Genomic DNA, 10678 nt, shown 5'->3' with positions numbered 1-10678 from the left:
TTTTCTTAAATGTGCATTGCTTAAACTTACATGTCTTAAATGTACACTCACATGACAGTGCACTATGCAACCATGTGATTTATCTACCTCCTGCATCTGATTCGTCATTGTTTGCGATACGACCTACCGCAGTGGTATCATCCACAAACTTATAGCTTGAGTTGGAGCTAAATCCTGCCACACAGGATATGCCTCCATATTCAGCGGGTCCGACAATGACAAGATTGAAGAACGATCACTCGTCTATCAAATCAGTGAGGTTTGCCTCACTGTGAGACAAGATTAGCAGAAGCAAAACCAAATTAATTAGATAGAGATCACACGGTTATACTCGACTTGAAACATGAAAACCCCGCCATCTCACAATTCCCGTTCCAGCCTCCCCGAACCGGCGCCGGAATGTGGCGACTCCGGGCTTTTCACAGTAACTTGATTGAAGCCTACTTATTACAATAAGAGATTATTAGTATTATTATTATTGATCCTCGCCTGAAGTATAGTGATCCTCAGGTTAAATCACCACCAGTCAGATCTTAGACTCAAAGGGCCTATGGTCATCAGGGACTAGAGCGACTTAATTTATTTTAGAACTGGATCAATGTATGTCATTTCCAGGATGTGACTTCACTCAAGACTGGCCAAATGACTGACAGCCGGGAAATTAACGACCATTGAGGAGTTACCGCTACCTGAGGCTTGGTGGGATTGCTGGTTTTAAAGGTTCATCGTGAAATCTAGAGATAAAATGCCGGGAAAGTGGACATGAGTATTATCATGAGATCATTAAAATGTAAAAGGAGGCCATTCTTCCAATGGACTCGGCAACGATATTCTGAAAGAGCCTCTGTGTCCCCATCACATCCCTGTAACACCACCCAACTTTCTGAACACTAAGGGGCAATTTAGCATGGACAGTCTACCTAACGCGCACACATTTGGACTGTGCGAGGAAATCGCAGCACCCGGAGGGAACCCATACAGACACGGAGAGAAAGTGCAAACTCCACACAGTCAGTGACCAAAAGCTGGAATTTAACCCGGATCGCTGGCTCTGTGAGGTAACCACTGTGATAATATGCCACCGTATAAGGCCATAACACGTCATATATCAGATCAAGCATGATCTCATTGAAATGCGGAGCATATTCGATGGGCTGAATGGCCTACTTCTGCTCCTACGTCTTATACCCTGATATTGTGTAAATCTGTTCCTGTTCTTGGGTAAAACCCTTGTTAAACCAACACAGACGCCGCATGTCGTCTGCATCTGATTATCTGGCGCAGAGAAGGTGATTGTGGAATACATGTTGTACCCATCAAACTCTGCTACTCACCTGACTGAGATGTGTTCTGTCTCTGTAAATCACAGGTAGTATTCGCGAGTGGAGGGAACACTCTGCACCTCAGTCTCAATAGTTTGTGAGAGCAGGATTCCTTCATTATGAGTCAATGTCTGGGACTGTATGTGAGGGTGGGTTTCAGTCTCTATCAGACATTGGTACTGAATGTCAGTTTGGAAATGTTTCTGTATCTATCAATCACAATTACTGTTTGGGAAAAGTGAGATTAATACATAACAGCAGCACTGCTGTAACAGACAGAGAAAGATACACAAAAAATCACGAAGAGACTATCAGGACACACATACAATGACACACACACAGAAAAGGTGCCGAGATGGAGAAACTGTTTTTTTCGGAAAATGTGTTTTCTGCTGCAAACACCCTGTTTGTAAAATTATATCTTGCTGTGTAACTGAGCTCTCTGCTGTGTAGCCGTGCTCTCTGCCATGGAACCGTGACACTGCCGGTGACAGATCTTCACTGTAGTTGTGTCAAATCATTATCTGTTGTGTAATGTGTTCCCAGTTGTGGAAGTAAGATCCGTCGGAAGCAGAACCTTTCTGCGCCGTTTCTGAGACGAAATTTTAATTACATATTTATTAAATTTTGTCACGAGGTTCGTTTAGACCTCTGGATTCCCAGTCAAGGGACATAACCTTGTGTTCCTGTTATGAAGACAGTTCATTCAGCATCAATATTTTCAGATAATAACAAGAAAGCGCCCAACGTAGGGCTCGAACCCACGACCCTGGGATTAAGAGTCCCATGCTCTACCGACTGAGCTAGCCGGGCTGCTGGTGCACTGTCTATTAAACCTCTTCTTGAAGAGAGTTGCTGCGGTGCTCATTCGGAAGGTCAGTGCTGACTTGTTGGGCCGAATGGCCTACTTCTGAGCTGGATATTCTACGATTCTGTGATACAAGCATGTTGATGCGGTGAAGACGTTCTGCCATACTGCCCACTCCTGATACCATGTAGGAATGCTGGTCTCTCAATGACTGACGACCAATGACATGTAATAAAAAATAACTGACTTAATAATTGAGCAGCACCTCCTGGCTTGTGCTCTGACCGCGATCCGGGGAACTGCCGAAATCCCGACACGTGACCATTTTAGTTGCGTCATCAGGTGACCGTTCGGCCTGCACAGGTCTCCTTCTGTGCTGTAATTTCTAGATTTCATCATTTAAATTTTCTTCCAGACTGTAAAGTGTGGTCCTGTTCCATTTGAATTTCTAATATATTTCCAATGTAACTGATGTTGTTCCACAATCTATTTAATCGGTGGAATTGTGCGTTTAGGGAGCTGAGGTTTTCGAGTCTCTCAAGGCCTCTCTCCAAATCCAATGGTCATTTTCCACGAAGATTCAACCTCTCCTCACATAAACATCGGGGCCCCGTTGATCGTTTGAATGCAATAACTTCCTGGAGTGATTCCAGGCTGGTTTTAGAATGTATTCTATCGACCAAATTACTAATGAATGGCACACTAAACACAGCTGCGATGGCCGAGTGGTTAAGGCGTTAGACTTGAAATCCCGTGGGGCTTCCCCACGCTGGTTCGAACTCTGTTCGCAGCGACTGTGTTTCGAAGTGTTTGCGAAACTACTCGCGCAAACCACTGACTCGAGAATGAATTGTAATGTTTGTAAAGGAACGGTTTGAGTCAGTCAGATGTTCAGCATTTGTTTTGGAAACTGAACGAAATATAAAGAAGCTCGCACTCAAAACAACAGTCAATAAATAATAACGTTTCCTGCAACGTTTGGAAGGAGAAGCAGCAACGGCAGCGAATGGAAACGTGGTTCGGTTTCATTCAGCTGAATGTTTTTTTGGGCAAAAAGATCGTGTTAGAAATGGAACATATTTTATCTCTCTATCTGTTTCTTTGTTTCTTTCTCTCTCCCTCACTCACTGTTTTTGTGCTTCTCCGGGGACTGATTGGATACAGTGAAACTCAGCCCGATTTCATCCCAACTCTTTTGGACGAATACATCCTGGCGATGGGCGGTCCTGAATCAGTGGAAGAATCGACAAACTATTCCATTCTTGGCTCTGTGAGAAGTTCCATTCCTGGTTGTGAGGTGGTTCTGGGATAAAGGGATCGAGAGAGAACGAAGTGACTGCAGTCTGACTCTTACTCTGAAAACCAGTTAGTGCGCCCTTGTACAAAGTGGATGTGTCTGAGAACAGGAGGAAAGCAGATCATGGGCCTGTGATTGATTTTATTGAGCCAGACCTTGAAAAGTGAAGCAAACTTCTAACTAGTCGGTGCCTGTCTGAGAACTGGTAAGGAATTACGGCTGATATTGAAACGGTTCATCTTTAATTAGTTACAGCAAATCGATTCTTTCAGAGGTCATGGTGTATTGTTTTCAGAGTCACTGTCATAGTTTCTTAAAATATGATTTGTGCTTGTTTTTGTTTTGTTCAGTAATTTGGGGAATCTATTTGGAGCGGGTGCAGTTGGTCAGTATCTGTGCCTCTTGCTTGGCAGCTCCCCGAGAAGCAGCAGCTCCATTCCTATCGAGATCTGTGGACACAATCAGGAGACCCAAACTATTGCGCACTGCTGCCATCTCCTGGCTGAAAGCAAGTTGTGCAACAAGTTAACGAGGTATTCGTGATACGTTTCAATTGGAGCAAAATAACATTAACATGGTTAATATTATCACTGTAGTAATCACATTTAAATCCCCAGATATCTGATTTCTGACTGAGCGATCTGTTCATCCCGATTTATCGGAAAATGAAGGATTCCCATTACAGCCGTATTGGTTACAAGAATATCCAATCTCTGATTTAATACATTCTCCCGCTTCATTGTTTGTGTATTCGTTCTATAAATACAGGCAAAGCTTGAAGAAATCAGTAACAGAGTAATCAATGTTCCCGGAGAGATGAAACTGCCGCCCCGAACTTCATTTTATGAAGGTGATTCCAGTCACTCCCCACTTTCCCATCAGAACAACGTCACAGAAGAAATCACATCCCCTTCACAGAATAACCATTCAGCACGAAAGTAAATTATCTGAACTATGCTGACCAGAATCAGTGTGCTCAAACGTGTGTTCTTGTTGAAAGAAAAAATGAGGAAGTGAATAGCTGTGTGGCTACCGCAGGGCAGTAATGTTGTAGCTCCTGGTTTAAGGAGCAGAGTGCCGCAGCGGATGCGTGTTGGGTCATTAGCCCGAGGTCGAGGAATCGAGGCTATTCTCTGCTATTTACATCCTCCCTGACACGTAAAGTAAAAATAACGCACGTTCCTATTTGCTTTGCAGCAAATACCGATCAGAAACTTTCTTGCAGTCTCATCCCGACATTAAACCCAGGATAAAGCAGACAGCATGACACATTACAACATTGTAAAGCTCACACAGAGGGAACCACAGAGAAAATGCTTTAAAGTCTCAGCAAGACTGACCAGATCTGTAGGGAGAGAAAAGAGTTAACGTTTCGAGTCTAGATGACACTTTGTCAAAGCTGGACCGGATACGATATCCAGTAGTACCCCACAAAGGGGCAATATAGATATATAACGATATCCATTAATAACTCACATGGGGCATATAAGGAAATAAAGCTTTATCGAGCAACAAATCACAATAGAAACTAAGTTCCCATCTTCCCCTCTCGGGCGGATGTGAACAATCGAACCTGCCTGACTATTTCCAAGAGAAGACGAATTTTACCCGGAGTCCTGGGATCAATATTAATTCCTCAACCAAAGTCACTGAAGCAGATTATCGAGTCATTAACTGCGCTTTTGCCTGTGTGGTCTTGCTGTGCGTATTTAAGCGGGAATCTCATGTCCTGAGACCAACGCTTTTCCATTGAAAGGAAGGTATTGGACATTCGTGAGGTTGAAAATCTCGCTGGAGAAAATTAACCTCGAGGGGGAAAGGTCAATATCAGGAGTGGGATTCGCACCCACGCTTCCAGAAGGGACTGCGACCTGAACCTTTGACCGCTCGGTCACCCTGATGCGTTGTCGCCGAAACTAAGATCCGTGCACACATCGGCTCAAATTCTATCGTCATCGTCATTCCATTTCAAACAAGATATGCTTATCCTACTTTTGAACACCAGCCAGAGTCCTGTATCTGAGTGTCATCCTTGTCCAGGCCGCTGAGGGTTAAGGAGCTCCTCATTGCTGCATTGATCAGTTTGCTCCAATCAACCAGGAACGAATTCCCGCTCTACCTGTTCCTCACTCGAAGATATTGAAAGCCTAAGATCTGAGCGACGTGAAGTATCCAATTGGAGAGTTGCTTCCTGACGACTGCATTCTCTCTCCACAGCTGCTCCCGGTGCTGCTTTCACAGACAAGTAGCCGAAGAATCCCTCCTTTTTCCAAACAGGAGAACGTTCATCCAGGAGAGGCGCCAGAAGAGTGTTCTGGGAGAAGTCAACTTTGTCACCTCGACTATACTGTGGGTAGCTGAAGAACAGGTGTCAAAGAGCGGATCAGACTGTAAGCAAAACGTTGATACTAATAAAGAAAAAGGTAGATGTGCTGCTGACTAATAGCGACTTGTTTTCGTTTGGTGTGATTGAGAATATATATAGCAGATAGTGGTTTCGATCCATCGACCACTGGGTTATGGGCCGCTGCTCCACGCTGCTCGTGCTTGACCCTGTCCGGGGTCGGACTTGAGGCAATGTTTGAAGAAATCAATAACAGCGTGATCAATGTTCCCAGAGAGGTGAAACTGCCGCCCCGAACTTCATTCTATGAAGGTGATTCCAGTCACTCCCCACTTTATCATCAGAACAACGTCACACAAGAAATCACATCACCTTCACAGAACAACATTCAGAACGCAAGTAAATTATCTGAAATTTGCTGACCAGAATTGCTGTGCTCAAACGTGTGTTCTAGTTGAAAGAAAAAAAATGAGGAAGTGAATACCTGTGTGGCTACCGCAGGGCATTAAAATCGTAGCTCCTGGTTTAAGGAGCAGAGTGCCGCAGCGGAAGCGTGCTGGGCCATTAGCCCGAGGTCGAGGAATCGAGGTAGTTCTCTGCTATTTACATTCTCCCTCACAACAAAAGTAAACATAACACACGTTCCTGTTTGCTTTGCAGCAAATACCTATCAGAAACATTCTTGCAGTCTCATCCCGACATTAGTCCCAAGAATGAAGGAGACAGCATGACGCAGTACAACATTGTAAAGCTCACACATAGGGAACCACAGAGAAAATGCCTTAAAGTCTCAGCAGATCTGACATCATCTGTAGGGAGAGGAAAGAGCAAACGTTTCGAGTCCAGGTGACCATTTGTCAAAGCTGGACTGGAAACGTTATCCAATAGTACCCAACAGAGGGGCTATATAGAGAAATAACGATATCCAGTAATACCTCACAGGGGGCCAATAAGGAAATAAAGTTTTATCCAGCAGTAAATCACAATAGAAACCGAGTTTCCAACTTCCCCTCTCAGACGGATGTAATCACTCCAACCAGCCAGACTATTTACAAGAAGATAAGACGAATTTTACCCGGAGTCCTGTGCTCAATATTAATTCCTCAACCAGAGTCACTGAAGCAGATTATCGAGGCATTAACTGCGCTTTTGCCTGTGTGGTCTTGCTGTGCGTATTTAAACAAGAATCTCATGTCCTGAGACCAACGCTTTTCCACTGAAAGGGAGGTATTGGATCTTCCTGATGTTGAAAATCTTGCTGGAGAAATTTAACCTCACGGAGAAAAAAGGCAATATCAGTTGTGGGAGTCAAACCCACGCCTCTAGTAGAGACTTCGATCTAAACGCAGCAACTTAGACCATTCTGCTGTCGTCCAAACTAAGATCCACTCGCAAATCGACATAAATTCTATCTTCATCGTCATTTCATTTCAAACAATAGATGCTTTCCCTACTTTTAATCCCTAGCCAGAGCCCTTATCTGAGTGCCATCCTTATCCAACCCGCTGGGGGTGAAGGAGCTTTTCATTGCTGCATTGAACAGTTTGCTCCAATCAACAAGAACCGAATTCCCGCTCTACCTCTTCCTCACACGAAGCTATTGAGAGTCTAAGATCTGAGCGACGTGAAGTGTACAAATGGAGAGTTGCATTCTGGCGACTGCAATCTCTCTCCACAGCTGCTTCCGGTACTGCTTTCACGGACAAGTAGCCGAAGAACCCCTCCAGTGTCCAATCAGGTGAACGTTCATCCACTAGAGGAGCCAGAAGAATGTTCTGGGAGAACTCAACTTAGTCTCCTCGACTGTACTGTGGGTAGCTGAAGAACCGGTGCCAAAGAGCGGATCAGACTGAAAGCAAAACTTTGAGACTAATAAAGAAAAAGGCAGATGTGCTGCTGACATATAGCAACTTGTTTCCGTTTCGTGTGAGTGAGAATATAAATAGCAGAGGATGGTTTAGATCCATCGACCTCTGGGTTTGGGGTCCAGCACACGTCCGCTGCGCCACTTTGCTCGTAGTTGTCTTCTCTGGGGTCGGACTTGAAGCAAAGCTTGAAGAAATCAGTAAGAGCGTGATCAATGTTCCCAGAGAGGTGAAACTGCCGTCCCGAACTTCCTTTTATGAAGATGATTCCAGTCATTCCCCAGTTTCTCATCAGAACAACGTCACAGAATAAATCACATCCCCTTCACAAAACAACCGTTCAGCACGAAAGTAAATTAACTGAACTATGCTGACCAGAATCAGTGTGCTCAAACGTGTATTCTTGTTGAAAGAACAAATGCGGAAGTGAATAGTTGTGTGGCTACAGCCAGGCAGTAATGTTGTAGCTCCTGGTTTAAGGAGCAGAGTGCCGCAGCGGAAGCGTGCTGGGCCATTAGCCCGAGGTCGAGGAATCGAGGCTATTCTCTGCTATTTACATTCTACCTCACAGCAAAAGTAAACATCACGCACGTTCCTGTTTGCTTTGCAGCAAATACCTTTCAGAATCCTTCTTGCAGTCTCGTCCTAGGAATGAAGGAGACAGCATGACACAGTACAATGTTGCATAGCTCACACAGAGGGAACCACAGATAAAATGCTTTAAAGTCTCTGCTCAATTGATCCTCAAGATAAACACTTCCAAATTCAACCAATTCCATTGGGAAATGCATGAATATAGATTGTTTAAATTTTACATACTCCTAACACCTCTCCGTCCACCCGATCACATTCTATCACCGACAGTTCATGTGAATCTCCCGCGCTCTGTTGCGGTTCTGTGTCGTGGCCAGTAGCTGTCAACACACTGTGGTAGAGAGAAGTTCACAGATTAGAGTGAGACACAACTGATAAAAAATGTTTTTATTATATTAAAGTTGGGACGGCGGGATTTCGAAGAAGATAATATGTGGTGATGATCTTTTCTTATATTTTGGTTGTGTTGAATCCGTCAACATGTTGTATGTGGGAGTGACGTGCATTCTCTCTGCCCTTCTCTGGTCCCGTTTGTAAATGGGGGATTCCTGTCACTCTCGGGTAATGTGTGAGAGTGTAAGAGACATTCTGAACCTGTCAGTCTTCGTCACTATATGTGCCTCTGGATACGTTGTCAATGGAACCGCACCGTGACACCAGTTCTTCGGCGACCCACAGTACAGTTGAGGTTACCGGGATGACGTCTCCCATAATTCTCCTCACCCACCTCTCCAGAATGAACTTCCTCCTGTTTGTAGACTGGAGGGGTTCTTTGGCTACTTGCCTGTAATAAGATCGCATATTAAAATTCCATTGAAGTAAATGAGTTGTATCATGTGGTTAAGGAGACGCACAATAATCCATTGTACTCTGCACACGTGGATTCAAATCCCATCCTCGTCTGTAATGTGTCTGTTGTGTCTCTGTTTGGTCCACTTCATGAGCATGAAGTACAAATGCTGTGATTTTTTGCTTTGGTTCACGGGCTTGGCGGGTGGTGAATTCGACGAACACTGTCCATGTTGAAACCACATTATAAAAAGGTTAGAAAGCTACTTATTTCACTCCCTGACCTAATTGCGTATAAATTCTGAGTTAGAAACAGTTCCGTCCTCTCAGTTTGAAACTCACAAAGTCGCGCAAAAAGTAAGTTCATAAAATAAAGAAGCAGACTTCAGCCATTAGACCCATCGAGTCTGCCCAGCCATTCTATTATGGCTGATATATTCCCCATCTGCGACCTACAATGTTACAGACGAAGAGGTCGATTGCGTTATCAGCAGGAACACCTTCTCCCTAGAACGCATGACCTTGGGGCGGGAATAGGCAATTTAGCCTCCTGAGCCTAACACCTCCCATGTGATGTTGGCTGATCCCATCCTGGCCTCAACTCCACCGTCTTCCCGTTCTCCGTATCCCTTGAACTCCTTACCAATAAAATCTCTCTACCTCCTCCTTAAACTTACTCACTCTCCCTCCATCCAACGCAATCTGTGGTACCGAATTCCACGGAATCATAAACCCTTTGGGATAAGTAGTTTTTCCTCAATTCTTTTTTAAAATTGCAATCTGTTATTCTAAGAGCATGACCTCTCGTTTTAGAATGCCCCACAAGAGGAAGCAACAGCCCCACGTCAACTTTTTACATACCTTTTGGTACCTTGAACATCTCAATTAGATAATTACGCATACATTCTGAGTGAGAAACTGTGGACCAGTCTTCCTCAGTTTAAAACTCACGATGTCGCACAATAACATCCGATTCAACTATTAGATCGATGACCAGGAATCGAACTGGGACAACTGCTTGGAAGAAAACTTTGCTCACCACTCTCCCACCATCGCTGCATTTCCAATTTTGAACACCAGGTAAATAGAAGGAAGCAGATACATTCCATCAGTTCATGGATGCAAAACGAATTAAAACCTGTTGACATGTGCAGTTGTGGGACGAGGTGGCCGAGTGGTTAAGGCGATGGGCTGCTAATCCATTGTACTCTACATACGTGTGTTCGAATTCCATTCTCGTTGATTTTAAATCCACTTTTCTCGGACGTGGGCCTTATTTTTCCTAGATGGATCTGCAATCACTGATGTGACAATCTATTCCAAGTTGTCAGGCCAGATTGCAGCGAGTTGGGTTAGAGGACGGAGGAACGAAGGCAGACGGGTTTGGGGCTTAACCGTTATTTGACACCAGTTCTTCTTCGGCTATCCACAGTACAGTCGAGGATACCGGGTTGACTTCTCCCATAATTACCTTCTGCCACCTCTCCTGGATGAACATCCTCCTGTTTGTGCACTGGAGGGTTGCTTCGGTCACTTGTCTGTGAGAAGGTCAGACATTAAAGTTCCATGAAGTAAGGAGTTGTACCACGTGGTTAAGGGGATGCACAAGAAACCTTTGTGCTCTGCGCACTTGAGTTCGAATCCAATCCTCGTCTGTAA

At 44.4% G+C, this 10678-nt stretch overlaps 2 non-coding genes across 2 annotated transcripts; one reads left to right on the top strand and one right to left on the bottom strand.

The window, feature by feature from the left end:
* Positions 1-2062: 2062 nt before the first annotated feature.
* Positions 2063-2135, bottom strand: trnak-cuu (transfer RNA lysine (anticodon CUU)). Its single transcript has one exon. It is a non-coding gene; the product is annotated as a tRNA-Lys (tRNA).
* Positions 2136-2841: 706 nt separating this feature from the next.
* trnas-uga (transfer RNA serine (anticodon UGA)) lies at positions 2842-2923 on the top strand. The gene has a single exon. It is a non-coding gene; the product is annotated as a tRNA-Ser (tRNA).
* The last annotated feature ends 7755 nt before the right edge of the window (positions 2924-10678 follow it).

This window comes from Scyliorhinus torazame, chromosome 24 (assembly GCF_047496885.1).
Source record: "Scyliorhinus torazame isolate Kashiwa2021f chromosome 24, sScyTor2.1, whole genome shotgun sequence".
In the NCBI taxonomy this organism is placed as follows: Eukaryota; Metazoa; Chordata; class Chondrichthyes; order Carcharhiniformes; family Scyliorhinidae; genus Scyliorhinus; species Scyliorhinus torazame.
Note: the sequence above shows the minus strand (reverse complement) of the source record. Positions and strands in the feature narration are given on the sequence as shown.